Source organism: Mirounga leonina, unplaced genomic scaffold (assembly GCF_011800145.1).
Source record: "Mirounga leonina isolate KUSES-001 unplaced genomic scaffold, KU_Mleo_1.0 Mir_114, whole genome shotgun sequence".
In the NCBI taxonomy this organism is placed as follows: domain Eukaryota; kingdom Metazoa; phylum Chordata; class Mammalia; order Carnivora; family Phocidae; genus Mirounga; species Mirounga leonina.
The window spans coordinates 12,447,361-12,475,337 of record NW_023270265.1 but is presented as its reverse complement, the minus strand read 5'-3'; the positions used below and the strand labels follow the sequence as shown (position 1 = coordinate 12,475,337).

At 47.1% G+C, this 27,977-nt stretch overlaps 3 pseudogenes; 2 read left to right on the top strand and 1 right to left on the bottom strand.

The window, feature by feature from the left end:
- The first annotated feature begins 9,936 nt into the window (after positions 1-9,936).
- On the top strand, positions 9,937-10,352 carry LOC117998305 (annotated as a pseudogene).
- A 1,081-nt stretch (positions 10,353-11,433) lies between these two features.
- LOC117998299 lies at positions 11,434-14,960 on the bottom strand (annotated as a pseudogene).
- Positions 14,961-24,490: 9,530 nt separating this feature from the next.
- LOC118020556 lies at positions 24,491-25,039 on the top strand (annotated as a pseudogene).
- The last annotated feature ends 2,938 nt before the right edge of the window (positions 25,040-27,977 follow it).

Here is a 27,977-nt window from a genome sequence, read left to right as displayed (position 1 = left end):
GAACAGAAGCCAAGAGGCTTAAGGGACCCCGCAATCTAGAAAGAATGTCACAGAGCTGCTTGACAGCCCTCCAAGCCACCTCAGAGGAGCCCAAGCTGGGCGCTGCACCCCTTCCCCAGTGAGCCTCCAAGAAGCTGGAGGCTGGGTGGGGCTCCTCAACCCTACTTCTTCACAGGTTGATCTGGCTGGGCTATTTGTTGGGGGACCCCTGACATCAGTTTTCCCAGAGAGGAGCCGAGTAGAGAAGAGGGCTGGTGGGGGGAGAGAGGCATCTCAGTATTCACTCAGCCCCCTGTTTTGGTTCAGGACCTCCAAGCCCAGTTCCTTTGCCTGATGCCTAGCCCCCAGGGCAGAGATATCCCGATTCACCCTGGAGACCCTGCAGTCTTCGAACGTGATGGGGGGAGAGCTGTGCAGAGTGGGGAGGATGCCGAGGGCTCCTAACACCATCCTGTGATCCCCCTGCTGGCCTCCCCCCTCCCCCGATGTCTTCCGTGTAATCGAGTGATTATGGGTGGTTCATGGTTGTTCCCATCGCCGGCTTAGGACTTGGCTTTCTCGGGGCCACTGAATCAGTTTCCATTCATCTTCCTGCTTCTGGGTTCGAGATTGTTGTGGTTTCCTCTGCTGTTCTCCCCGTCTTTGGGGGTTTATGCCTTTCAAATGTCCCTTTACTATGACTTTCATGCAAGTTTTGGAGTTCCATCTGCCATCTTGATCGGGAGTCCCCGGTCTGCTTTCTGCTCTGAGGTGCCCTCCGAGGCTGGGTGTTTTATGTTCTTCCCCTTCTCTGTAGGTTGAGAGGGCACGAGTGGAGGCAGGGGCTGACAAAAAGGCACAGGAGCCCCGGACTGAGGCACTGCCCATCTGTGCTAGGACAGCTGTATTCTGCTCTCACTTCTAAAAACGGTTGATTAATTATTCAAAAGGCTGGAATTTCATTATATATTTTGTAGCTCACTCTGTTAGTTACCAGGGGCGAGAATATCTATGAGGAAGTTTTAACTGACTATTGCAACCCATGACCTGGAAGTCTCTCCATAAGCATCTTTGTACATCGGCGTGGTCCTTCTGAGGCTTATTTTCCCAAAGTTCCTGTGGCGGGACTCTGGGGTGCGGGCCTGGTCATGGATCTGGACCCCTGCTCTGAGGGTTGGCCTCCCCCACCGTCCCCAGCCTCCCCTCCCCAGTGCAACACCCAGCATGGTCACCCCTGTGTGCAGCACCAGCCTAGACTGCACTGAACAGAAAAGCACAAATGAGAACAAACTGCCTTAATGTGGGGACTTGAAGGAAAAACATTATTTGAGTTTACAGAACCCTAAGCCTAAAAACCTAAGTTTCTAATATATGCCCCACCCCCCGCCAACTCCGGATCTAACTGACAAGCATAAAAGGACTTCAAATCCCTCTCCCCAGCAGCCCAGCCCTGAGCTAGAGTGTCTTCGGGTTTGGGTTCAGGTTTCTGATCTTTAGACTTATTGAATAGAAGTGATGTGTCCCAAGAAAAAAAATCCAGGCCTGGGGATCCCTGACTATTTTGTTTGCAACCTCATGGCAGATAGCTGGCCTGCATTTCTCTCCGTTACAGATTTTGCTGTTCCTGCCTCTGGTCAGTGCCCCTGGAAGAGACTAGAATCCAGGGGGCCTGGGTGCGAGGCCTCAGACACCTCTGAGCCCCACAATTGGGACAGGGCTCCCCCCGGTCCTCCTGGGTCCAGCGCCTGCTGAGGGCACAAAGATAGAAGTCTGCAGGAGCTGGGGGCAGGGCTAGACTTTGAAGAGGAAACTGGTATCAGGAGTGACAAAGCCTCCCCTCAGAGCTGGGCCTCAGGCACCCCAAAAAGGGTGGGGGTTCTTACCTGAGCACTTATGTGCCTCAGTGAAGGCCACAACAGCAGGAGCTCTCTGGGAGGCCCATTAAGGAACCACCTATCCCCACAGTCCTGTTCCTTCCCTCTGCCCTGCTCTCGGGCCTGGCCCCAGCCATCCTGTGCTCAGAGCTGGCTCCTGATGGAACCACGCAACAGTGCTGTGTTTGGGTAGGGCTGACCCAGGTGAGGCCCAGGAAAGGTTCTCCTGAGACTTCCTTCCTATACCCCTGCAGCTTTCAAAGAGGAAGGACTGTAGCCTCTATACTGTAGGCCCTCATCTCACCGTGCCAGCCACGAGGTCCTGCCCCTACCCACCTGCTGAGAGCCCCAGGCGCAGGGACACTCTTGGCCAGCTCCTGAGGGCCCACCCACGTGATGCTCTTGCCTCTTTTGATTTCGAATTCCCAGGACTTCAAATTGAAGACCAGTGAAATGTCAGGGTGGGAAGGGCTCAGCCAGACCTGGAAGTAGTGTGAGCAGAGTAGGGAATTAAAAAGGCAGCCAAAGGTGTCATGTCAGGCAAAGTCCTAGCCTCCACCTGATGCTGCTGGGAACTCTGGAGTGTAAGTTACACTTGGGATTTAATCCAACCTCAAGACAGCGGAGCTGAGCTAGCAATTCTTTGCTGTGGGCTACCCTGCAGGTACCTAAACACCCAAGCATTTCCGGTTCCCTCCAGGGCGAAGAACTCTCAGATGTCAGCCCTTAGAAGGGGGTAGGTGAGTCCACAGTACTGGTGAGTGGTGGCCTCAGGACCTGGGCAGAGCACCAAAAATGCCTTCTGCATTGAGCAAGTAACTAGAATGAAATTCTCCAAAAGACTCGGTTCAGTGATGCACCGAGTCCCAGAATGAGGAGGGTCAGAGGTCGTTACACATGGATTCCCAACTTCTGGTCCACCCTCAGAGGGGATAGGGAGGGTCCTAATTGGTCATCCTCTCTCCATTCCACCAGAACATCCTGTCCTCCAGCCTGTGTGGCCAAGCTGGCCACAAGGTGACACAAGAGCCTTGGCCAGCACCTTCTGAGATGACTGCTGGTACTCATCTGGCCAGCCCTGTAGCCCACCCACTCTCATAGGCTTTCAGGAAAGAGATCATCTGGCAGACGGAATTTCTAATGAATTTAGCCACGGCTCCCTTTCCCCAGCTTACGGGTTTTAGAAATGACCACCAATAGACATAAAGGCCTAAGTCTTCTAGATTTGCCCTTCCTACTCTTTCTATTTCTATGATACAGTGGGATGTTTGTCCCCCTCAACTCCCTTGGCACGTCCCCCACCCCAAGGGCTCTGGGCGCCAGGACTGCATCTGTGCTGGGTTGGCCGCCATGTCCCCAAGGGCTCTTCTGGTGTCCAACAAACAGGAGGAGGTGCTAAGTGACTTTGGTTGATCAGAACTGATGTCACAGGATGTTTGTGACACCAAGTGTGAAGAATGAGCTTTGTCTTAGCCTGCATTCCCTGGGAAGCAGAATTTGAGGCAAAAGCTTAGATGCTAACACTTTCTGAGGAGTGAATCCCAGGGAAGCAGGAGTGAGGCAAGCAAAGGGGAGGGAAGGCCTAAGGGGGGGCTGACTGAGCGGACCACAGCACTGTAACAGGCACGGAGATTGTTTGGCTGAGAAAGACGTCTGAAGAGGGCTGTATGAGCCACCATGACGTCAAGGAGTCTGCCTCAGAGAAAAAAAGGGGAAAACACACTCCCATCTCCCAGTTGCTGAGTTTACTGGGTGTCTGCCCCAGGGGGCTTTCTACCCCTGCTCTTATGTGTGGTGCCCCTCCTGGCCCCAGTAGGAACCAGAAGAGCTGAGTCCCGGGGCTGTGGTGGTGCATTCTGGCACGAGCTGCAGCTTGTGTGCCAGGGGACAGAAGCCGGTGGCCCACGCCATCTGCTGTCTTGCAGCCCATAGCTCTGAAGGCCAATATGCATGCATAGGTGCCAAGTGGGTGTGCAGTTGCTTGCACCCCAGTAGGGACAAGCTCCAGGACAGGAGGAAGAGACGAGCAGCCAGAGTGTGGGGGGCAGGTGTGCCACAAGGCCAGGTGGGCAGGGGGGACTAGGCGGACGAGGCCTGCGCCACAAGGCTACGCCCAGCTCAGCAAACTCCCTCCAATGAAGATCCAAATCTTCCCTGTGCCTCAAGAATGGGGAGGTCGGGGGCACCTGGGTGGCTCAGTTGGTTAGGCGACTGCCTTCGGCTCAGGTCATGATCCTGGAGTCCCAGGATCGAGTCCCGCATTGGGCTCCCTGCTCGGCAGGGAGTCTGCTTCTCCCTCTGACCCTCCCCCCCTCTCATGTGCTCTCTGTCTCTCTCATTCTCTCTCTCAATCTTTCTCAAATAAATAAATAAAATCTTAAAAAAAGAATGGGGAGGTCGCAGGCGGTCCTCTAGAAGGGTCACCTGTAATATCAGGCAGACAATGATCAAATAAATCTAGGGAGATGCACGGGCCAGGTCTAGCATAAGCATTTCTCAGCAGCTACAGGAGAAAAAGACACCCCTCCATCAGAGATGGGGGTCTGGCCCCATACCCACTCAGGTTCTCTAACCCCTGGTTCACGCGAGGAGGTTCTGGGAAGCACCTGGGGAGGGCCTGAGACCACAGAGGAGGAAGTGGTAGGCCAGAGGGGGAGAGGTGAGCAGCTGAGTGGGGCAGCCTGAAAGAGTTGGAGCACAACTCCCAGATCCTTCCACGGCCCGGAGGGAAAGAGTAGACATTCTGGAGATGAGAACTCTGCAGGTTGAGAATGTGATTCACATGGTTCCGGCTGCCCTAACTCAAAGGGGTATCCGCAGTAAGCATTGCTGGTGTGGTGGATTCAAGATGACCTCAAATTCTTTGACACTCCTCCCCTTGAGAGGTGAGCTGTGTCCCCACCCCTTGAATCTGGGCAGGCTCTGTGACTGCTTTAACCAGTAGAATATGGTGGGATTCAGGCTCTACCAGACTGGGCCCAGGCCTTAAGAGGCTGGAGGCTTCCACTTCCTGTGTCTTGGAACACTGTGTGGGGAGCTCCAGTTGCCTTGCAGGAAGTCTGATGCCTGGAGCTGCCTCGCTAGAAAAGCCGCATCCATCAGCTTCAGTCGACAGCCGGTCAGACAGTCACTGTGGAGCCCCCAAAATGGGCTCACCCTTACCCAACCTCAGCAGTGAAGATGCCTGCTCACTCCTAAACATCAGGGCACTTGGGGCACCTGGGTGGCTCCGTCGGTTAAGCTTCTGACTCTTGGTTTCTGGCTCAGGTCATGATCTCAGGGTCATGAGATCAAGCCCTGCATTGGGCTCCGCATGGGGCATGGAGCCTGCTTGTCCCTCTCTCTCTGCTCCTCCCCCCCCCCAAAAAAAAACAAAAACAAAATCAGGTCACATGTCCCTTGCCAGGCAACTCCTTCACTCCTTCTCCATACATGTGATACAGGCCTCCATTATAGACCTTACCTCATTGTGCTGCCCCTCTCTCCCACACAGGGGAGGCCCTCCAGGGTAGGGTCATGGCTCAGTCAGTGCTGCAACCTCAGTGAGCAGCAGAGGGCCTAGTAGGCCACTGAGCAGGTACACCTGGACAGCAGCAGGGTCCCACCCGGCTGGCTCAGCCATTCCTCCAATGTGGTCCACCGAACTGGAACTAAAGATGTTCCAGGAGCAAAGGTGGATAATAATAATACACCTTCCTGTTCCCACCACAGTGAACTACCACCTGGGTTATATATTCTATTCTCATGGGTGTTGCAATGCATTTTTGGGTTCTCTAATTAATTGTTCTGTTGATCCATGTATCTATGCCTAAGGCGAAACCATACTGATTTGATTAGAAGGGCTCTAGAATATGTTCTGATGTCTGGTAAGCTAAGTCTTACCTCACTGTTCTTGTTTATTTCTTGACTGATTTGGGACATTTATTCTTCCAGATAAACTCTAAGATTATTTTATTAAATCTTTCTCCTTCTGAAGAAAATCATTATTATTTGAGATTGCTGGAACTGCATTCAATGGAAAAAAAAATTTTTTTAATTACATTTATTTTTTAAGTTTCCCATCATTGTTAGGCTTTTCCATTTGGTCAGATCTTATTTTGCATATTCCACTGAGATCTTATAGTTTGTCTAAAATATAAGTTAGTAGCTTTCTTGTGAAATTAATTTATGAAGGTTCTTGTTACCAGAGGAGACAAAAGCCATAGATTTTGGCACTGTTTAGGTTGATTGAGCAAACTTCCCAAATTCACCTATTCCAGATTTTTTTTTCACTAAGGTCTCTTCAGTTTTCCATTTATCTGAGAAATAGATGACTTCATTTCTTGTTCCCAGATGTTCATACCAGTTACTTCACTTTCTCATTTTCTGTTTGACTCCTGTAAACAATATTAAGTAATAACAGTAAGTTGGGATCTGTCTGTAGGTCCCGATTTTAATTGAACCCAAGATCCCTGGCGTCGGAGGAGCCTCGCTCAGCACCTTGCAGCCCTGACGCTGCCCAATGCCCCCGCCGCCCAGCCTTCAGGCCCCGGGGAACAGAGGGTGCCCAGCCAGATGCAGCGGTAACGCTAAGCCCGCCACCAGGGTGTCCGGAGGGCACCCCAAGAGCAAGGACCACATGCGCACAGACCAGCAGAGGGATAAATAAACAGATCAATGGAACAGAAAAGAGACCAGAAACAGACCCACCCATCTAGTCATGTATATGTGACAGGGCAACACTTTTAAATTCTGGAAAAAGGATAGATTATTCAGTAAATGATGGTAAGCATCTAAATAGGTGATTTCGACCTATTTTAAAAAGAGATGTCGCTTTCACAAAAATCTCAGAGCAAATCTGAGAGGAAAGATTTAATGGTTTTAAAAAAATCAGCCATGGGGCACCTGGCTGGCTCAGTCAGCGGAGCCTATGACTCTTGATCTCAGTGTTGTGGGTTCGCAAGCCCCACATTGGGGGTGTAGAGATTACTTAAAAATAAAATCTTAAAAAAAATTACCCATAACAAAAGAGCAAAATCAAACCAACCAAGAAATTATGCAAGAATGTCTTTTTAGGGGCACTTTGGTGGGGCAGTTGGTTGAGCATCTGACTCTTGGTTTCAGCTCAGGTTATGATCTCAGGGCTATGAGATCGAGCCCCAGGTCGGGCTCCGCGATCTGTGAGGTGTCTGCTTTGGACTTTCTCTCCCTCTTCCTCTGCCCCTCCCCACCCTGCTCTTTTTTTTTTTTTTAAGATTTTATTTATTTATTTGACAGAGAGAGACAGCCAGAGAGAGAGCACAAGCAGGGTAAGTGGGAGAGAGAGAAGCAGGCTTCCTGCCGAGCAGGGAGCCCGATGCGGGGCTCGATCCCAGGAACCTGGGATCATGACCTGAGCCGAAGGCAGACGCTTAACGACTGAGCCACCCAGGCACCCCTCCCTACCCTGTTCTTGAGTGCGAGTGTGCATTATCTCTCTCTCTCTCTCTCTAATATAAATAAATCTTAAAAAAAAAAAAAAGCAATGAACAGGCTTAAATCTCTTCAGGAGTTTCCATTTCTAATTAGTAATGGTGGCTTATATCAGACTATCCGCTGATAACAATTCTAAATTTTGGACAAAATATTTTTAAAAGCCAACTGTTTGAAAGTATTTGAGAGCAAACCGAAGTAAGTAGAAACTGGAGAGGAGGGACGCCTGGGTGGCTCAGTCAGTTAAGCAGCTGCCTTTGGCTTGGGTCATGGTTCCGGGGTCCTGAGATCGAGTCTCACATCGGACTCCTTGCTCAGCAGGGAGCCTGCTTCTCTGCCTCTGCCTCTCCCCCTGCTTGTGCTCTGTCTCTCTCTCTCTCTGACAAATAAATAAATTCTTAAAGAAAAAAAAAAGAAAGAAACTGGAGAGGATATGATTCTTGAAAAAAGGGAAGAACATGGAGCGAGATCCCCATTTACTCAGGTTTTCTCCCAGGTCACTCAGTCTGTGCAGAGGGGGGCTGGGGTGGAGTAGGTGTGGGTGAAAAGGGGGTGGGGATAGATCTCAAGCAGAAAGAAGCCAACATACCTGGCTGAGGAATCAGAGGTCAGGGCCTCAGAGCACCTGACATTGAGGGGGGAGCCCCTGAAAGAAGAGCACACCAGAGGGAGAACCCTAAGATCTGTGTACAAACTCCACTGAAATCCTTGGTTGACTCCTGCACTGAACATGTGCAGGGCAGGACTCCAAGGAATCCAGAGGAAGGCAAAAGCTCAATGGAAATTTCAACTGTCGTCCAATGCTAGAGAAACAAAACTTTGGAGTTCAAATCCTGTCAAGTTAGAAAAGTCTGGTAAACATTCTGGCTTTCCATTGAAACCCCAGAAGGTCCACACATTAAAAGTAAGGACCGGGGCGCCTGGGTGGCTCAGTCGTTAAGCGTCTGCCTTCGGCTCAGGTCATGATCCCAGGGTCCTGGGATCAAGCCCCGCATCGGGTTCCCTGCTCGGCGGGGAGCCTGCTTCTCCCTCTGCCACTCCCCCTGCTTGTGTTCACTCTCTTGCTGTGACTCTCTCTGTCAAATAAATAAATAAGATCTTTAAAAAAATAAAAAAATAAAAATAAAAATAAATAAAAGTAAGGACCACTTCCTGGAACCAAGGACTACACCCTAGGACTAAGGGCAAAATTGAAATAGACCCACTCTAAAAAGTCTAAAACCAAGCCTTCATAGGATCAAAATGATCTGGCTGTGGTTTAAGTTCCTTCAAGAACAAACCTTGTCATTTGTAAGTGGAAGATAATGAGATTTAGAGTCTCTAACTTGTATCAACCACAATATTCAGAAGCCAATAAGAATTTGCTGGCCATGCTGAAAAGCATTCCCACAGTTCTTTCTTCTCATCTCCAACTATCTATTTAATCCCAGGTACCTTGAACCCATCAAGCTTGGCGGGAGGGTATTGTGGGTTGAATTGTACCACCCTCACCCCAAATTCATATGTCCAAGTCCTAACCCCCAGGACCTCAGAATATTTGGAGACAGCGTCTTTATTATTTTTTTTAAGTTTTATTTATTTAAGTAATCTCTACACCCAACAGGGGGCTCAAACTCACAACCCTGAAATAAAGAGTCATATGCTCCTCTGACCAAGCTGGTCAGGCACCCTGGAGATAGGGTCTTGAAAGAGATAATTAAGGGGCACCTGGGTGGCTCAGCCAGTTAAGCATACAACTCTTGATTTCAGCTCAGGACATGAGCTCAGGGTCGTGAAATCAAGCCCTTGTCAGGCTCTGTGCTCAGCAAGGAGTCTGCTTGATATTCTCTCTCTCCCTCTCTCTCTGCCCCTCCCCCGCTGTGCATGCTCTCGCTCTCGCTCTCTAAAATATATAAATAAATCTTTTTTTAAAAAAGAGAGATAGGGCGCCTGGGTGGCTCAGTTGGTTAAGCGACTGCCTTTGGCTCAGGTCATGATCCTGGAGTCCCTGGATCAAGTCCCACATCGGGCTCCCTGCTCGGCCGGGAGTCTGCTTCTCCCTCTGACCCTACCCCCTCTCATGTGCTCTCTGTCTCTCTCATTCTCTCTGTCTCAAATAAATAAATAAAATCTTTAAAAAAAAAGAGAGAGAGAGATAATAAGAGTAAATGAGGTCATTGGGGTGGACTCTAGTCCAGTGTGACTAGTGTCTGTATAAGAAGAGGCAATTAGGACACAGACACACACACACTCATGAAAACAAAGGGGAGATGATGATCCATCTCCAAACCAAAGGGAGAGGCCTCAGGATGGAAGCAAGACTGCCAAAGCCCTTTCTATTCCCTTCCATCCCAATGACAATAAATCAGTCCATTATTCCCTGAGAATGTCTCTTTCTTGAAGTATCTTGCTATACGCAGTCAATACCAACCAACAAAAGCTACTAACATTTGGTTTTCTAGACTCTTCTGGAGCTACAGGCTTACTAGGTTCATGATCTACCTTCTAAGTAATTGTAGGTGATGGTTTTCTCAATAGTATCAGTGTGAAACAGCTTCCATAATCAGCTTTCTTGCCCCATCAGTTGACTCCTAAGTCAAGGCCACAGAAGGCAGGCTTTGTTAAGGCACACTTCATCTCTCAACATCAGTTTCCATGTCAGTCAAAGTATGCTGACTCTCTTCTGGGGAACATGTCTGTAGGCTTTCGGAATGGTCCATCGTTTGACCTACCATCGTAAGCTGTCCTACAGGATAGCCTCTAACAAAACTAGGCTGTCCTGAACCCCTGGTAATAGAAATCATTTACCTTCGTACCAGGAAGGTCGGGAAAGCACCAAAATCTACGTGTGGCATGTGCCCGGGCTGACTTCAAGGAGTTTGTGCTGTGAGGCCTACCATCCTTATAAGCTTGTCTAAAACAAAAAAACACGTCAGCAGTGCCTAGAGTGGTTCCTTGTGTGCTAAGTGTGTGTGTGACAGGATCAAGTGTGCTTTCCTTCCTGAGAAGCAGACAATCGTTGTGAAAGTATTGAAGGCACAAGCTCAGAGTCAGAAAGCTAAATTTTAAAATGAAGCTTTTTTGAGTAATAAAAACAAAAAAAAAACCCAAAAGAAACTATGCTAGATTATGTCAAAATCTTAATGACATAAAATAACAAAACTTTCTTCCTGTTCATGCTATATGTCTATTGCTGGTTGCTGGGCCCCTTTCACTTGACTTTCTCGCTCTGTGATCTAGGCTGATGGAGCAGCCATGATCTTGAACATGGCCAGACTCACCAGCAGATGGATTGTTCTGGAAGGTGACAAATTGGCAATTAGATGTTTAGGTCCTGAAGTGGTACATATCCTCTGATCAGAACCGATTGGCCAGAAGTAGCCAGGTAGTTCCCTACCCAAGTGCAAGGGGACAAGAAGGGCAAACACCAGGTGCCCTAAAGTAGAGAGCAGAAAATATCCAACGGCATCATCCAACGGCATATGAACTGTACCTGTCCTCTAGGTCTGGTGACTAGAGGCCCAACCTTACTAGAGTTGCAGCCCCAGGTAGGCCCGTTTCCATACTTAAGAGGCCCCTGACCAACTTTCACAGCACAACTGTATACTATATACCTTCCTCCTAGTCTTTCACCAAGGAACCTGTTGTGTAATTTTGCCAGGTAACTGTGCCAGGTAAAGAGGAATCCCCCCAAACTTTCAGTCAACATTGACCCTCCCTCTAAGATGGAACTCATTCCTTAATACTCAGACCACCAACTTGGCCCACGAATCAGGGCCTTGACAGCATCAGGTGACACCTGAAGCTTTGACCAGGGTCAACAACAGGCCTTGTGAAGCAGCAATCATCAGGATCATGTCCCCGGTTTCTGAATGTGTAGGTAGAACAGATGGACTGGACTGACTACCACGGAGCTGCCGTGGGCTTAAAGAGTCAGTCTCTCATCATAGGAACTGCCAAGTAGAAGCCACTGGACTACCCTTCCTGGTCAAGGGAGATGATGGCAAGGAAATTAACTCCCCAACTCCCAAGGTTGGAGGTCTTTGGGAGCTGTGTTTGCCTCATCTTCTGCACTTGAGCAATCGCCCCCATGTATCATGGAGTGTGTATAAAACTAGGGGAAGTGTATCAGCAAGAAGCCAGCAGAACTTCAGGTAAAACGGGGCACAGCCAGGGGTACCTGAGGATGGTCTGTAACCAAGGACCAAATCCAGAGCATATCCAGAAAGTTCTCCGTGTGGTCGAAGTGGGAAACCTAATCAAGAGCAATGGAAAGAGGAGTGACTTCACAAAGTAAAAAAAAAAATAAAATAAAATGTGGAAGGACAAGGGGAGTCAGAGTCTTCTGAGGAAATGAGTCTCCTTTTGTAACTAAAAAAGCACCTTATATAACCCAATGCGTGGCAACTCCTTACCAAAATATCTCAATTTTTCCAACTTTTGCTTATCGTGAATATGTAAAACCTTTGAGATGTAGAAGAAATAGTTACGCCTAGTTTATTAACTTAACTATTAATATTTTTACATGCATATTTTATAAAGTAAAATCTCAATCTATAAATGTCTCTTCTATCCATTCCACATGTTGTGAAATGACTTCAGTGTTTTGATGTCCCCTAGAGCTTCTTGGTGAGTCATCCAACAGGTTTCTTGAAAAACTCATTTTTTGAGAACAACAAAACCAGAAAGTCTTGAGAATTCCAATTCCCTACTTGCCATCAAGAAGATCTCAAGGCAATTGGTTTGCATGGGGTGCACTTATCGTAGGTGGAAATGGGGACCCACTTGGCTGCTCTATGGAGGTGTGAAGCTGCTGTAACAGCCCAAAGCACTGTCTACTAGAGGGTGGGAAAAGCAAATGACCCTGGGACTTGTGACACAGTCACAACTGATTAGGTAATGGACAAAGGATCCATACTGGTTGCTTAGGTTAAAAAAAAGAGGGGAACTTTGATAGATTAAGAGAAATGTAAGAGTCATGTCACAGAATGTAGTATGTAACTAAAACATTTGGGGGCTATCAGGGAAATTTGATCCTCGACTGGATATTAGATGTTTTAAGCAAATGATTGTTTTTTCTTTTTCTTTTTTTTTAAGATTTCTTTTATTTATTTGAGAGTGAGAGAATGAGAGAGAGAGAGCGAGAGAGAGAGCACAACAGGAGGGAGGGTCAGAGGGAGAAGCAGGCTGAGCAGGGAGCCCAATGCAGGACTCGATCCTGGGACTCCAGGCTCATGACCTGAGCCGAAGGCAGTAGCTTAACTGACTGAGCCACCCAGGCGCCCCGCAAATTATTGTTTTTTCAAAGATGAGATGATGGTATGGTGTTTGTGTTAAAAGAGTCTTCTTCTGGGGTGCCTGGCTGGCTCAGTCAGAAGAGCATGTGACTCTTGATCTCAGGGTGGTGAGATCAAGCCCCACATGGAGTGTAGAGATTACTTAAATAAGTAAAAACTTTTTTTTAAAAAAAAGAGTCCTTTTCAGGGAGGCTGGGTGGCTCAGTCGTTGGGCGTCTGCCTTTGGCTCAGGTCATGATCTCAGGGTCCTGGGATCGAGCCCCATATCTGGCTCCCTGCTCAGCGGGAAGCCTGCTTCTCCCTCTCCCACTCCCTCTGCTTGTGTTCCCTCTCTCGCTGTGTCTCTCTCTGTCAAATAAATAAATAAAATCTTTTAAAAAAAAAGAGTCCTTTTCTTCTAGATACATAATGTCTAGAACTTAATTTAAAATAATCCAGCAGCAGAGGTTGAGGAGGAAACAGAGAGGAAGTCTGAGAGTGTGTGTGTGTGTGTGTGTGTGTGTGTGTGTTGGGGGGGCAGAGTAAAGAGGAAGCAAGATTGGCCACAATTAATAATTGGTCAAGCTGTGTGATGAGTATTTGAAGGATGATTATACGAATCTCTCTATTTTTAAGTATGACATCCTCCATTTTAAAAAATAAGATGTTTTCAAAAGTTTGTTTTTCAAACTGAGACAATTTAGAGAATATCCTATAATATGAGAGGCTTTTAAGGTCTAGACTATTATTTTTGTTAACTAGGCCATTATTTATTAGTTTTTCGAAGCTTTAGATATGTATAATAAGTATGGAATGCAGGACGAATGTGGTCCCTTGCCCTCCCCTTCTAGCAATTGCAAAGAATCAAGAGGCTGGTTGACAGCTGACCAAATCTTTACATTTCTATAATACCTTGGCAGAAGGTGTTGTCGTGTGTTATCAAAACCATCTGTCACCCCTTACTAAAATGCTCTACCGTTTAAAAATTGTAAATAGGGCTGCCTGGGTGGCTCAGTCAGTTGAGAGTCTGCCTTCGGCTCAGGTCATGGTCCTGGGGTCCTGGGATTGAGTCCCAAATCGCGCTCCTTGCTCAGTGAGGAGTTTGCTTCTCCCTCTGCCTGCTGCTCCCCCTGCTTGTGCTCTGTATCTCTCTCTCTGACAAATAAATAAAATCTTTTAAAAAATTGTAAATAAAAATTGAACGCTGCTAATAATATTTTTTTTTTTGTAACTAGGCTGAAATTTTAGCTCAAGAATTTTCTACACGTCTTCAAAAGTTCCTCTAGGGGTGCCTGGGTGGCTCAATCAGTTAGCATCTGCCTTCAGCTCAGGTCATGATCTCGGGGTCCTGGGACTGAGCCCTACATTGGGGTCCCTGCGCAGCAAGGAGTCTACTTCTCCCTCTCTCTCTGCCACTCCCTCTGCTTGTGTGCTCTCTCTCTCATATAAATAAATAAAATCTTTAAAAAAAAAAAGTTCCTCCAGTAGAAAGAAGGCCTGCCACCCATCTTGCATAGGGACAGGGAAGAATTCCTTTGACCCCCAGGCCAGGTATCTTGAAAATTCCACTAGCTTCAGCCTGCAGCAGAAGACCCTTGGGGTCCCTTCCATCCTGGGCAGAGGTCACGGACATTTCAGAGTAGTTCTTCCCTCTGAAGCAAAATGAAGTTGTTTTATCAACAGGTAACTTCACGGTTTGGAGTCTTTCCCCTGTCTCAGGGTCTAAACGAACCACTCTTCCTCCCCTGCAACAGGCCACCCAGGGCTCCCCCTCAGCATCAATGCACATTCCCTCTGGGGTTCGTTCTCCTTTCTCCAGCTTGTGAACACTTCTGTGGTAGGAGATCTTTCCTGTCTGCAGGTCCTAGTCAAAGGCGCCCATGGAGCAGGACAGGCTGTCCATGTCGTAGATATTGTGGTCCAGGGGCCAATCCAAACCACTGGAGATGTCCACTCGGGCAAAGTACTTTTCCACACAGTGGTGAGGAAAGAGGGAGCACAGGGACCCCTGGCGCCGCTCCAGAACGGCCGGCGCTGTCTCCTCAGCCATATTGCCAGTCAAGTATCTCTCAGCGGGATCCACATGCCCATCATTGAACGGATTGTTTTTCTTGTCTTTACCTACTGTGGCCAGGACGACCACTGACTGATCTTCCAATTCAAAGCACAGAGCTGTGTTCCAATAGGGGCAACATAGCCTCCTGACTGGCAAAGGGCCACGGAGCTGGCAGGGGCATTCACAGTCACTTGCTGCCCTCACATGCTGAGCAAATACCACTGGCAAACCTTTTTTTGCAGGAATATCTACGAAGAGCAGAGAGTTGGATGCCTCCTCCCTCACCGGAGACGCGCCGCCCTGACAACTCTTTAGCAGAACACACTCAATCTTAATGGAAGACATTGTCCTGGGGGACATCTTGGTGCTAATGACCTTCAGAGGGCTGGCTCAGGACTAGATTACTATTTACTCCTCTCTGAAAGAGTCTTTGAAAATGAGGAACTCTCGATATTGGTGTCTGTGTTAGTAATTCGACGAAGGTCACATACTTACCACATGGTAAAGTTGGAATTTGGTCTTTGGCTCTCTCTCCTGACAGCTAGGTGATGCTGAGTCACAGCCAATCACTTCAGAACCTCAAACTAGTTCATATGAAAGCCTTCTCATCTATCTTGATTTGGATCACTTGGTTGGTTAATGAGACAAATTTGAGCACTCATGCTGGAAAGTGGCCTACCAACCTTGGATATTCAGTGTGGGCCATGGGCATTGTCAATGTGTGTGTGTGTGTGTGTGTGTAAGAATATGTTTTAAAGAAGGAAAAGAGAACACACATCAATCTAGAATGTCAGTTCAGTTCAGTTAAGGGGCACCTGGCTGGCTCAGTCAGTGGAGCATGTGACTCTTGATCTCGGGGTTGTAAGTTCAAGCCTCACAGGGGGTGTAGAGATTAATTAAAAATAAGAAATCCAGGGCACCTGGGTGGCTCAGTTGGTTAAGTGTCTGCCTTCGGCTCAAGTCATGATCCCAGGGTCCTGGGATTGAGTCCTGTATTGGGCTCCCTGCTCAACGGGGAACCTGCTTCTCCCTCTCCTTCTGCTGTTCCCCCTGCTTGTGCTTTATCTCTGTCAAATAAATAAATAAAATCTTTAACAAAAAAAAAGAAAAAGAAATCCTGGGATGCCTGGGTGACTCAGTCGGTTAAGCATCTAACTCTTGATTTCAACTCAGGTCATGATCTTAGAGTCATGAGATCAAGCCCCGCATCAAGTTCCATGCTGGGCATGGAGCCTGCTTAAGATTCTCTCTCTTGGGGCGCCTGGGTGGCTCAGTTGGTTAAGCAACTGCCTTCGGCTCGGGTCATGATCCTGGGGTCCCGGGATCGAGTCCCACATCGGGCTCCCTGCTCGGCAGGGAGTCTCCTTCTCCCTCTGACCCTCCTTCCTCTCATGCTCTCTGTCTCTCATTCTCTCTCTCTCAAATAAATAAATAAATAAAATCTTAAAAAAAAAAAAAGATTCTCTCTCTTCCTCTCCCTATGCCCCTCCCTCCTGTGCTTGCTCCCTCTCTCTCTCAAATAAAATAAAATAATTAAATAAATTAAAAATCTTTTAAAAAGTACAGTTCAGTTAAGAGAGTTGTTATTGTATTTTTGAGGAAATAACATATTGGTTACCTTTGGTATGGTAATAAACACCCCCCCACCCTAATCCCAGTGACTTACAATAATACGCATTTCTCATTCACATTGCATGTTGGTATCTATGATGGCTCTGCTTCATGTATCTTCTCATTCCAGAGCCAACCTGAAGGATCAGCCCCTGTTTAGGATATGCCATTTTTATGGCCAAGGGAAGCAAGCAAGAGACAGAGCCAAGTCTTCTAATGGTTCTTAAAGTTTCTGCTTGTCTGTGGTATATATTACTCCTGCTCACGTTCCACTGTCCAAAGCAGTCATACTGACAATGGGTTAGGGAAGTACACGCTACCTTCGGGAAGGCACTGCAGATTACACATAGAATCCTCTTACAGGGAAGAGAACAGGTGGTTGGAATCAATAATCCAATTGCCTGCATATTCTAATATGTTAACTGTTGCTGCAGTAGAGTATAGAATATTGCTGTTATTTTTCTATTCCCATATTTTCATTTTTGCAGTATTTACATAATTTTTATAATTCAACATCTCTTCTACTGGGGTAGGCTACAGTGTCCGTTACTTGGCCTTTAGCACATTGGAGACATTGCTGACTATGAAAATCATACCATTTATGTTGCATCAGTCAATCTCTTCACTTGATTTCTTTTTGAACAGAGCTCAGACTGCTTCACCCCTACCTTTACTTCATTTGTGATTGACTCCTGGATACTTATAAGCATTAGTGAAAATATATGTGTGAAAGAAGCTGACATGTACTAGATATTCACAAAGACTTCTTTTTTTTTTTTTAAAGATTTTATTTATTTATTTGAGAGAGAGAGAATGAGAGACAGAGAGCATGAGAGGGAGGAGGGTCAGAGGGAGAAGCAGACTCCCTGCCGAGCAGGGAGCCCGATGCGGGACTCGATCCCGGGACTCCAGGATCATGACCTGAGCCGAAGGCAGTCGCTTAACCAACTGAACCACCCAGGTGCCCTTCACAAAGACTTCTTAAATCTGAATTGTGTGTTATTTGTGTAGATAAACATTTCAATGCAACATAATAAAAACATCTGATTTTATTTATAGTATTTTATTTTATAATTCAACTTTGTTACAAAAATAATAAATGTTCATTTGAGGAAATTACAAAAATATAAAAAGGCAAAAACCAGTGGGTAAAATCACTAGTCATCTCACCACCCCAACATAATCACGGTTAGCATTTTAGTGAACATATTTTCAGTGCTATTTCTAGTATATGTAAATATATAAAAAGGGATCATGTTGTGATCAACTAGTTTCACTTCTCATATGATGTGACTAGGCATCAATGCCATTAGGTATTATCCTACATTATTAATGGTTGCACAATATCCTATCCTATGGAAGCAGCATAATTTAACTAGTTCTCTATTAATTATCAATAATTCTATTATAAATTTCCTCATAAATGAATAATTTCAAACAGCCACAATTAAAATTGAGTGAATGGGGGCGCCTGGGTGGCTCAGTCGTTAAGTGTCTGTCTTCGGCTCAGGTCATGATCCCAGAGTCCTGGGATCAAGCCCCCCATTGGGCTCCCTGCCCTGTGGGAAGCCTGCTTCTTCCTCTCCCACTCCCCCTGCTTGTGTTCCCTCTCTCACTGTGTCTCTCTCTGTCAAATAAATAAATAAATAATCTTTAAAAAATAAAATTGAGCAAATGGTTAAATGTAATTTTCAGTGCCAGCCACAGTACTGAATTATAAGAAAAATACTCAAAATCATTTTATTTTGACAAAGAGAAGAAGAGACAAACCAAAAAAAAACAGACTCTTAACTATAGAGAACAAACTGATGGTTACCAGAGGTAAGGTGGGTGAGGGGAATGGGGAAATAGGTGAAGGGAACTAAGAGGACTTATGATGATGAGTACTGAGTAATGTATAGAATTGTTTTTTTAAAGATTTTACTTATTTATTTCAGACAGAGAGAAAGAGATAGAGAGTGAGAGTGAGAGAGAGAGAGAGAGCATGAGCAAGGGGAGGGGCAGAGGGAGAAGCAGACTCCCTGATGAGCAGGGAGCCTGACACAGGGCTCGATCCCAGGACCCTGGGATCATGACCTGAGCCAAAGGCAGACGCTTAACCGACTGAGCCACCCAGGCGCACCTAGAATTGTTGAAGCACCATATTGTCCACCTGAAACTAATATTACACTATATGTTAATTACACTGGAATTAAAATAAAATTTAAAAAAATCATTGTATTTTGGTATCTACTATATGACTGCAGATCATCTGTGCTATTAGTCTTCTTGCATTCCTCAGTCCTCTAAAGAGATACCAAGCTATTACACAATTTTAAACCAAGTAAAGAACTCTCACTTTCAGAAATAGTAAACTAAATAATTCAGAAGTAACCTCCTACTGAAGACAACTAAAATAATTCATATGAAATATAAAAAGCTTTTTCCTAAAAACAGAAAAAAGCTAACAAGTAGCAAGGGATTACCTTGTCAATTATTGGCAAGAGACGATTGCTCAGAAAAGGTGAAAATCCAGAGAGGAGAGCTCAGTTCGGGGCCACTTTTGCAATCAGAAGAGGTGGCTAAAAAGCTGAGGGAGCTAAGGTCATGTAAGTTGGAATCTCGGGCTTTTCAAGGCAGGGTCAACTCTAAAAAACCACTCCATGCTCAGGACTGTAATCCTGAGTGGCTGCACCGTGGAAGTAAGAGTAAACTGAAAATAAACTAGCTTTCTCCTCTACTTCAGCTCAGTTTCAAGTACTCTGGGTGATTCAGAAAAATTTCAAGCACTGAAAATGCTTAAGGTTCTTCTGGTTTCCTCAGGGCCCTCCACATTTGCAAAAGTCAATGAAAACCCTTTCTGTAAGAAGATGATATTATCCTAGTCTTAAACATTACTCCAGTTAATTTTTCAAGTACAATTTTCAGCACACAATCAAAGATAATCAGACATAGAAGGAAATTGAATAAGAACAAGAGCCAGCATAAACAATAGACAATAGACTTTCAACAAATAGTCCAGACAGTGGAGTCATTAGACATAAATGAGAAAAAAACTATCTTAGTATGGTCATTAGGATACAAATTCTTTTTTTTTTTTTAAGATTTTATTTATTTATTTGACAGAGAGACACACAGTGAGAGAGGAAACACAAGCAGAGGGAGTGGGAGAGGGAGAAGCAGGCTTCCTGAGGAGAAGGGAGCCTGATGCAGGGCTCGATCCCAGGACTCTGGGATCATGACCTGAGCCAAAGGCAGACGCTTAATGACTGAGCCACCCAGGCGCCCCTACAAATTGAACTTTTGATACAAAATTGGAAACTAAACAAAACAGAAGTTGGGGCACCTGGCTGGCTCAGTCAGTAGAGCATGAGACTCTTGATCTCAAAGTTGGGAATACAAGTCCCATGTTGGGTGGAGAGATTACTTAAAACTAAAGTCTTGGGCTGCCTAGGTGGCTCAGTCTGTTAAGTGTCTGCCGCTGGCTCAGGTCATGATCTCAGGGTCCTGAGATCAAGCCTCATGTCCCCTGCTCAGCAGGGAGTCCTCCTCTCCTTCCCCACTGCTCATGTTCTCTCTCTCTCAAATAAATAAATAAAATCTTTAAAACATAAAATAAAATATTAAAGAACAACTAGAAATTGAAGATTCAGAAGCCAAAAAATATAATGACACAAATTAAGAACTCAAGATATGGGTCTAAAAACAGATTAGATGGGGGCGCCTGGGTGGCTCAGTCATTAAGTGTCTGCCTTTGGTTCAGGTCAGGATCCCCGGATCCTGGGATCGAGTCCCGCATCCGGCTCCCTGCTCGGCCAGGAGCCTGCTTCTCCCTCTCCCACTCCCCCTGCTTGTGTTCCTGCTCTCCCTATCTCTCTCTCTGTGTCAAATAAATAAATAAAATCTTCAAAAAATAAGAATAAAAACAGATTAGATGAAGATAGCTTTGAAGAATCTATTCAGAATTAGAAAATTCACATGTATTTAGACTTCTACTTTCTGTAGGTTATATTACGAATCATAGATTTGTTTAATATAATTTTTCAGCTGTTCAGAGCCCCTATTGCTCCCAAAATCTTGGTACCTTTCATCAGAGATGACTTGCCTCCTTGCCTGCAGGATTAGTATCTGTCATGTTTGCTATAGTGTTTCTTATCAGTTCCTCTCCATACACAGGCTCAGAGGCTGCCTAAACCAGTGTAGCCCCATTCTCTCCTAGACCCAGCTGTGCTGGTCACCCGTTTTTCCCTCCATCTGAAGCCAGACCTAAGGTGCTCCTGGCTTCACCCTATAATAGATAGAACCTTCCTGGGGAAGAAGAATGTCCCTTCCCTTTGTCACAGAGCTGCTCCTCCCTCTCTCAAAGCCAAAATTACTCCTTCTCTGGAATACAGCTCTTATCTGTTTCCCTGATCAGGAGGAAGACTTATCCTGTAACTAAAAGTCTTGCCAATCCAGGAAAAAAAAAAAAAAAGGCTTGAGGGTAGGGGCAGTTCACAGAGGGAAAACAGCATCCTCTTCTGAGATCAGAAGGCCTGGGCCCCCAGGAGGGTCAGAATGGACTTGTAACAGTATAACCTAACCCCCTCCACTTACTCAAGGCCCAGAGACGGTGTGACACGTCCAAGGCCACACACTGAGCAAGTACCACAGCCAGGACCAAGATAAGGGACTTCCCCAGCCACCTGCCTCTCACTAAGACCCAAATCAAAGGCTGACAGTCCCCACGCATTTGGCGGGTGTAGCACCTTTTGAGTTCCTGCCATACACCAGCACCGTGAGGATAAAACGGAGCAGACACAGTGCTTGCCCCCAAGTGGTGTATCTGACTGAGGAACAAAAGGACAAACCAAACAGGCGCTACACTTGCATGTACTTTACCTATCTGGATTCATTTATCCCTCCCAACCCAATGCGGCAGGTAGTTTTATTATTCCCATTTTATAGATAAACTGAGGTCAGTGAAGTTAAGTGACTTGCCTGTAGTCTCAAAAGAGATAATGTGCAAAGCTGGGATCTAAATCTGGGCTGCATAAGCTAGAGATTTGTGGGGGCGTGTATGTGAGGGGGGAGGAAAGAAGGCGGTGGCTGAGCTGAGCCTCGGAAGTAGATTTTAGTAGCCTGGGAAGGGAGAAGGGCCAGCAGGACAGGGAGAAGAACCATATGCACCTCCAGCAGATACAGCAGCATGGAGCCAAGTCCCTGTGCCCAAGGATCCCAAAGGCGACGGGCCTGCTTCTCTGCCGTCCCACCCCCATACCCGCATTTTGACCTTAGCAGTGGAGTACAGGAAGGCTCTGCCAGAAGGGGATCCATCCGTCACCTTCAGTCACCTTCAACTCCTGCAGTAAGGACCCTCACCAGCAGGGGGTGGAGCGGAAGGGCCCTCGGCGAGCACCTCAGTACATCCTGTCTGCCGCTGGGTGGCACTGTGACTCCTCAGAGAGGGAACAGCGCCCACGGGGAGACTGACCACAAAAAGGAGTGGGAGCACCATGCCGGCCCTAATGCGCTGGGCACTGGGGTTACAGAAGAGTACAAGAAATGGTTCCTGCCTCCGGGGAACCCATGGTGGGGACAGATAGACACATGCATAACGTATTAATTGCTCCAACAACCCATTCCTGCTGTGGGGCTCAGGGAAGGAGGAGCCATTTGAGCCTTGAAGCAGGATTAGCCATTCCAGACAGGCTGGCCGTGACGGTGCTGATTCCCAGGGCACAGCGCAGAGACGTGGGAAAGCGGGGGACGGGCTCACGGAGTCCCAGGAAGGGATGGCAGGTGGGGAGTTGGGGCTGGGGGTGCCTGCCACAGCTGAGGAAGGATGGGTGTGTGTGCGCAGGGCTTCGGCGCCAACAGGCTCGGGTGCTCTTTGTCTCCATGAAGCACTTAGTTCAGGGATGTGGTGAGGCCCCTGGTGCTCGCACGACTAGAAAATGCTGCAAGTTCCTGGCAGGAGCAGAAGACTACTGGCATCCTGCCCTCTTGCTGTGCTTTTCTGGGCTCAGCCTCCAATCCCAGCGCTGGTCGCAACTTGCTGCGGGATCCAGGGTCAGACATTGCAGCTCTCCCCGCTCGGTGACTGCATGTGTAAAAGGGGGTCTTTCATGTGCACAAATATGTTGAAAAATGAAAAAGTTTAGTCAGAAGCCACAGGGTGGGGGAAAGTGAGCCAAACAGCATCAAGAACTACCCATGTTGTTTCCTGCTAACCTGGTCTTCTTTTTGCAGGTGGGTCCACTGGGGAGGAGGACTCCCTTGGCTCCCTTCAGGCCTGGGCAGGGCCCAATAGAAAGCCAGGTTGTATCTATTTGTCCTTGGAGAACAATTCATCTCCACAAAGTCTGTAAAATTTAATAAGCAGAACTTTGCAGCAGGGAAACAATTTAATATCTGGTAGATACGTTTTCGTTAAACTTTTAAAGATGGAACAAAGACTGTTTTCAAATTTCCTATTCAGGAATTAACTTATCATGGTGTTGAAATCCACATCGAAACAGCTGAACTGAAATGAGCTTCCTAAAACAAAACACAAGCAGCGATGGACTGGAAAGTTTGAGACTAAAGGCTTCAAACCCACCCTGGATGGTTGGCAGGGACTTTGCCTGACTCTGGTCCACACACATCCATCACCAGAAGGGGGAACCCGTTGTACCTCTTATCCCCCTATGGAATCAGGGCCTGGCAAGGGTGCTCAGGGCTGCAGGCCAGGGCCCACAGTATCATTTCAAGCAGATACTCCCCACCTCCTTTTGTCAGTTACAAATGAAGCTGGTAAGAGGTGATAAGGCCCTTGGAGGCACCCAAAGGTTTGTCAAGAAAGGGGCTCCTCCTCACACTCCCCACCCTGGTCGAGCCCCAGAGCCAGACTTGCCCAGCCCAACCGGGGAACCCAGGTCACCTTTTAGAGAGATTATTCCCCTCCACCCAGTGGAGATTCCAGAAGAGGCACAAGGGGCTTTGCATAGCAAAGTGCATAGCACACGCGTCCTTTTCATTTAAATGGTGTATTACAGTTCAGTTAAATTGCAGTTTTCCAAAGATGATCTGTATACACATTTCACTGCAAACAACATACATTTTATGTAATTATTTGAATAATGATGAGGGGAAGAGAGGACTCCTGAGGAGCTAATGGGGATTAAGAGTGACAAAGCCCTTCCAGTCCCACCCTCCCCTGTGCCTTTGTCCATTTGCTCCTAATCTATCACTTTTTTAAAGTATAAAGAATCAGGGATGCCTGGGTGGCTCAGTCAGTTAAGCATTTGCCTTCGGCTCAGGTCATGATCCCAGGGTCCTGGGATCAAGTCCCGCATCGGGGTCCCTGCTCTGCAGGGAGTCTGCTTCTCCCTCTTCCTCTGCCTCTCCCCTCGCTGGTGCTCGTTCTTCCTCCCTCTCTCTCTAATAAATAAATAAAATCTTTAAAAAAAAAGTATAAAGAATCATGCAGCAATAAATCAAGAAATGCTCTTGGCCCAGGCTTTGGGGTACCACACTGTAGTCAGATGGTATGTAATTACATCCCCAAATTGAGAAGAAGTCAGCTCAGACTAGATGAGGTGCAGAAATGCCCCAGCTTTATGCACAGAAAACTGGCCTTGGAGACGAGGTGATTGAGTTTCAGAAGGTATGATGTGATGCCCACACACAGATTTATTATCTGCAACTGTGTGTCCCAGAAGAGGCTTTTGGGGGACACAGGAATTTCCCTGTCCTTCATCTGTCCTGCAGAATGCTTCTAATCTCTTTGTAGGATATCCTGGCACCCCTGAGTTCCTTTTATACATTTTAGATATGTAATTTAGAGCAAGTGATGTATCTGGTTTTCCCATCAATCAGAGCTTACTGTTGACTTGTCAGTACCTTGGGGTGTATTATCCTTAACACAAAAAGAACATATATAAACCAAATTTTATAAAAAATGAGCACCCCAGTTGAAAAACGGACAAAAGACATGAAAAATACAATTCATAAAAGGTTAAGAAATGCCCAGTGTTGGGTGAAAATGTCCCTCACCTTCCATGACTATGCGTATAATGTGATACAATTAAGAATAGTTTCAAAATGTTTCAATGTGTATACTCTTTGATCAAGCAATTCCACTTCTCCAGATGTATCCTATGGAAACATCTGCCCAACTAAGCAGAGACAAACGTACAAGCATTTTTGTTGTACCTTTAGTATAGGAAATTTATTATAGAAAAACTGGAAAAAAGCATAAAAGTCCCTCAAGAGTAGACTGGGACTTCTCCAAGCCTCAGCCAGACGCGCGGAGCCGAGCCAGCATGACCGAGCGCGGAGTGCCCTTCTCCCTCCTGCCGAGCCCCAGCTGGGACCCTTTCCGCGACTGGTACCCGGCCTACAGCCGCCTCTTGGACCAGGCCTTCGGGCTGCCCCGGCTGCCCGAGGAGGGGGCGCAGGGGTTCGGCCACATCAGCCGGCCGGGCTACGTGTGCCCGATGCCCGGGGCCGCGCTCGAGGGCCCCCCCACCGCGCAGTGGCCGCATCTGCCTACAGCAGTGCGCTCAGCCCGCAGCTCCGCAGCGGCGTCTCCGAGATCCCGCACACCGCCGAAGGCTGGCCGGTGTCCCCGGACGTCCACCGCTTCGCCCCAGAAGAGATGACGGTCAAGACCAAGGACTGCGTGGTGGAGATCACCCGCAAGCACGGAGAGAGGTAGGACGAGCACGGCTGCATCTCTAGAACGGTGCCTCACTAGAAAATTCGCGCTGCCCCCTGCTGCGGACCCCACCCTGGTCTCCTCCCCTCGGTTCCCTGAGGGCAGGCTCACCTTGGAGGCACCAATGGGAGCCAAGTAAGGGCCTTAGCCCTGCTGTGCACCCTCCACCTCCGTAACCGTCACTGACCATCCCCACCCGCCAACACAGTTCGAAGCAACAACACCCCCCTCCCAAAAAAGTACGATTGGTTAAACTATTGGTTAACCATACAATAGCCCATGAGACTATTAAAAAGAATAAGATAGGGGCGCCTGAGCGGCTCAGTCGTTAAGCGTCTGCCTTCGGCTCAGGTCATGATCCCAGGGTCCTGGGATGGAGCCCCGAGTTGGGCACCCTGCAGAGCTTCTCCCTCTGCTTCTCTCTCTCTCTCTCATGAATAAATAAATAAAACCTTTAAAAAAAAATTGTAACTCTGTGTGGTGACAGATGTTAACTGGACTTACTGTGATCACAATACATACAAATATCAACTCACTATGTTGTACACCTGAAACTAATTATATGTCAATTATCTGAATTATATCTCAATTTTAAAAAATAAAATGAAAAAGAAAAGGCAGAAACAGAACAGTGTAAATAATGGGCTACCTGATTCTGTTGTTGTTGTTATTTTAAGATTTTATTTATTTATTTGACAGAGAGATACACAGCGAGAGAGGGAACACAAGCAGGGGGAGTGGGAGAGGGAGAAGCAGGCTTCCCGCTGAGCAGGGAGCCCAATGCAGGGCTCCATCCCAGGACCCTGGGATCATGACCTGAGCCGAAGGCAGACGCTTAACCACTGAGCCACCCAGGCGCCCCACGGGCTACCTGTTTTTGTAAGAAAAAGGGGGAGGGGCTCCTGGGTGGCTCAGTTGGCTGAGCATCTGCCTTTGGCTCAGGTCATGATCTCAGGTCCTGGGATTGAGCCCAGAGGAGGGCTCCACGCTCAGCGGGGAGTCTGCTTGTCCCTCTCACTCTATATACTATATTAGTTTCAGGTGTACAAAATAATGATTCAATATTTGTACATATTGCAAAATGATCACCACACATAGTTACAAAACTGTCTTGTGATGGGAACTTTTTATTTTTAAGATTTATTTACTTATTTGAGAGAGAGAGTGCGCTTGCATGGGGGGATGCCAGGGGGAGGGGCAGAGAGAGAGGGAGAGAGAAACTCAAGCAGACTCTGCACTGAGCACAGAGCCAGAGGCAGGGCTGGATGCCAGGACCCTGAAATCACCACCCAAGCAGAAACCAAGAGTTGGAGACTCAACTGACTGTACCACCCACCCAGGTGCCCTATGATGGGAATTTCTAAGATCTACACTCTTAATAACTTCCCAATATGCAAGACAGTATTATTACCTATACTCACCATTCTGTATATTCCATACCATATTTACTTTTATTTGCATAAATAAACACTGGGAGTATTCGCAACCAATGAATAAAAGTGGTTCTCTATAGAAGGCAGGTGGGGAGGGGCCATCTGAGTGGCTCAGTCGGTTGTCTGCCTTCGGCTCAGGTCATGATCTCAGGATCCTGGGATCAAGCTCCACATCAGACTCCATGCTCAGCGGGAAGCCTGCTTCTCCTTCTCCCTCTGCCCCTCCCCCTGCTCATGCTCTCTCTCTCTAATAAATAAATTAAAAATCTTAAAAAAAAAAAAAGGCTGTTGGGGAAGTAATGGGCTGGATGGGGGCATAAGTACAAACAAGACTTCTAAGCATGAACCTTTTAATACTGTTTTGGTATTTGAGGGAGGTATTACCTTTATGAAAAAATAAATTACAAAAAACCGAACAACAATGGTATCATCAAATCTAGTAAGGATGCAATAAAATTATTTTACATACACACACACACAACGCACACACACAGAATCATCTCCATCCAAGCAAGCGTCACTCATTGCCAATGCCAGAAGTCATTTTTCAGTTGATTATTTAAGACAGTTTTTCTTTAAGGGGCGCCTGGGTGGCTCAGTCGTTAAGCATCTGCCTTCGGCTCAGGTCATGATCCCGGGGTCCTGTGATCGAGCCCCATGTCGGGCTCCCTGCTCTGCAGGAAGCCTCCTTCTCCCTCTCCCACTTCCCCTGCTTGTGTTCCCTCTCTCGCTGTGTCTCTCTCTGTCAAATAAATAAAATCTTTAAAAAATTTTTTTGTTTCTTTAAATCTTCAGGAACCCTGTGGTGCACTGCAAAGAAATGTAATGTCTGGGCAGTGACTAGCCCAGTAACACAGAGGCTGGGAGAAATCTAGGTGAAGATGGGTAAAAGGGAGCTTTGACTTTCTTTTAAGGCTGTCAAGCATATGAACTTGTCTATGACTCTTGGTGGAAGGCAGAGATGATCATTTTCCACTATGGAAGCCATAATGGCCAGATACTCCCTTTTCCAGCTTTCTCTGCACATAGGGCATAGACTCAGACTATCTGACACAGATCAGTAGCTAATCAGCTGCGTCCTCCCCAGAACCCGAAGTGGGAGCTAATGGTACGAAGAATCCTTTCTAGGTCATCAGCAGTATCGAGGGCACCATCCACGTCCTGGGGCAGCCAAGGTGTCCAGGAACCGATGTTAATAGAGTCCAGGGCTAACAGGAGGCCCAGGGGTGGTATCCCACTCCCCATGCTGACTGACCACATCGGTGCTGCAGTGGCCTATTTGTGACTATTTTCCAGGCCTGCATCTCCAAGTCTCCCTCGATTCATTCTGTGCATTCTGTTTTGCTTACATCTGTCAGAATTGCCTTCTGTTGCTTGCAGAACCTGACTCTGGATTGCATGAGGGGTTCCCGAGCTGGGAGTCAGAGGAAATACGGGAACCAACAACCTACCCAGGGTCTCCAGGCCTTTACCTCTGGCGGAAAGCAAATAGGGAAGAGGGGAAGAGGGTGAAGCAGTGCCATCAATCTTAAAACTGTGTGTGTGTGAGTGTTACAGGGCAGAGGTAGGGGTGGATGTCAGACGTGAGAACACAAGAGGCTCTCCTGGGGCACCTGGGTGACTCAGCTGGTTAAGCGACTGCCTTCGGCTCAGGTCATG